The following is a 2,591-nucleotide window of genomic DNA, read 5'->3' as shown; positions in this document are numbered from 1 at the left end:
GGTACCATCGGAGAGGGTGTACAGGCGGCTGTAAACTCATCAATTTACAACCAGTTGCGTCTCCTCCGCCATCAGTTTGCGAACGCTCCCTGAACACTTAAACACTCCCTCGGTATTCACCTTTGTTGCAGTTCTTATTAATTCTCCAAATTTATGCTAATTTTGCATCATTGCGCCATGCCGAGGTCACGTTGAAGTTGTACAAGGCGTCGGTGAGGCCGCACACGGAGGGCGGTGTTCGGTTCTCGTCGCCCTCCTGTAGGAAAGATGCCACTGAACTGGAAAGAGTGCTGGAGGAGATGTACGATAATGTTGCCGGGATTTGAGTGTCTGAGTTCTGGGAAGAAGGCAAGAATATGTGTCTGCATTCCTTGGAGAGTGGGTATGAAGACAGGAGAGTCGTAGTCTGGGATGGGGAACTGAGAGACAGTGTGGTGAGTGTGTGTGGAAAGTACGGAGAGGGGAGATACAGAGAATGGTGTCAAAGGAGGAGGGGTTGGTGGAAAGGGAGTAAGTTTGAGAGACTGAGGGGAAAAAGAGAAATGGAATAGAAAGGGGAAAATGGGGGGAGCCGGGAGAGAGTGGCAGAGTGGTGAGGTGTGGATCAGCGGGGAGAGGGAGAGCAGTGGAGGATTCTGGGCTTGGAACGAGGGGAAGAGAGGAGGGGAGGGGATGAAAGGATGTGGAAGTAACAGTGCGGTAAGTTGAATGGGGAGAAGTGGGGTGAAGTCACTTGATTGAAGTCGACCCGACAGGCTGTTGACAGAGACCTTGGATCTTTTCAGAAATATCCAGGTATAAATGTGCCGACTTCTCACAGATGAATCTGTGTGTACTGTTACAACTGTAACCCCGTGAGTGCAAGTTGCACTCTCTGCAAGTGTGCCATTTATAGTACATCTTGTACAGAAGAAAAGAGGTCACATTCCTGTCAAAGAGAGTTAGACAATTCCAATAGAGTCAAAAAAGATCCAGCAAACCGGAGACCGTCGCCAAACTAATCTTAGTAATCTGCGCTCTCCCCACAGCCACTAGTCAGCCTCTGAACTAACCTCATGATACCGCCCTCTCCCCACAGCCCCTAGTTAGCCTCTAAACTAATCTCGATACCGCGCACTCCCCACTGCCCCAGTCAGCCTCTGAACTAACCTCATGAAACTGCGCTCTCCCCACAGCCCCTACTCAGCCTCTGAACTAACCTCATGAAACTGCGCTCTCCCCACAGCCCCTACTGAGCCTCTGAACTAATCTAAAGATACTGCGCTCTCCCCACAGCCCCTAGTCAGCCTCTAAACCAATCTAATGATACCGCGCTCTCCCCACAGCCCCTACTCAGCCTCTGAACTAATCTAAAGATACTGCGCTCTCCCCACGGCCCCTAGTCAGCCTCTAAACTAATCCCATGATACCGCGAGTAGTTCCCAAATAAATCCAAACAACCCTGCATCCTTCAACAAGCTAATCCCACTGCCCCAGTCTCCCCCACGGCCCGCTGTCCGTCTCCAAAATTAACCCATTCCCAAAAACTTTCCCCACAGCCTCATGTCACTCCCACACCACGGAAACGTAACACTCCCAACCTCACCCGTCTCCACATTTTCCAATCCAGTAAGGTTTGGATTCTTCGCCGACAAAGATGGAAACAAATTCCTGTGAAAGTAAATCCCTGCGATTAATGTGCATGTTACGCCCTGGGAAATGTTTCACTGCTAATGTAATGTTTTCTCTGTAGCGACAGTGTGTTTGTGTTATGACGAGAGATAACGGGGGCTTTGGAATGGGTGGCGTCCCATGATGGGAGGGGTTTTCTTTCATGTGAGCCCGAGAGCGAGGGACTCGCGTGTATTCGTTCGGCAGAAGATGGAGAGAGGATGCCAGAACGGGGTAATCGTAGACTACAGGCCTGAGCGGACTGGGAATGGGGTCGGGAGTCGACCACGCCCGGGGGAAATCGATGGAGAACGGACGGACGGGAAAACAGTGAGCTCCAAGGAGCGCATTAGACTGTTTCGTTAAAATGGGCCCTTTTTCTCTTTGTTTTCTGTACTAGTGGGATTGATTTGTAACCGGGCAAACGAGATTTCAAAGCTTGGCCGGGCCGGAGGCAGTATCGCCCTCCGACCCTCGGTCAAACGCATGCCGGTGGAATCTGAGCGTTACATTGAGCCTCTCTCCAAGTCTGAAGAGATGGGACACAGAAGAAATCACCCAGTGTCTGATCCCAGGAGTGTGTGATGGGATGGTGTGGAGGAAGATTCCCTCAGATTCTGACCCCGGTATTGTGTGATCGGATGGCGTGGAGACAAATTCACTATGTGTCTGATCCCGGGAGTGTGTGATGGGATGGTGTGGAGGGAGATTCACTCTGTGTCTGACCCCGGGAGTGTGTGTTGGGACGGTGTGGAGGGATATTCACACTGTGTCTGACCCCGGGAGTGTGTGATGGGACGGTGTGGAGGGAGATTCACTCTGTGTCTGACCCCGGGAGTGTGTGTTGGGACGGTGTGGAGGGATATTCACACTGTGTCTGACCCCGGGAGTGTGTGATGGGACGGTGTGGAGGGATATTCACTCTGTGTCTGACCCCGAGA

Source organism: Hypanus sabinus, unplaced genomic scaffold, assembly GCF_030144855.1.
Source record: "Hypanus sabinus isolate sHypSab1 unplaced genomic scaffold, sHypSab1.hap1 scaffold_2271, whole genome shotgun sequence".
NCBI lineage: Eukaryota > Metazoa > Chordata > Chondrichthyes > Myliobatiformes > Dasyatidae > Hypanus > Hypanus sabinus.
Note: the sequence above shows the minus strand (reverse complement) of the source record.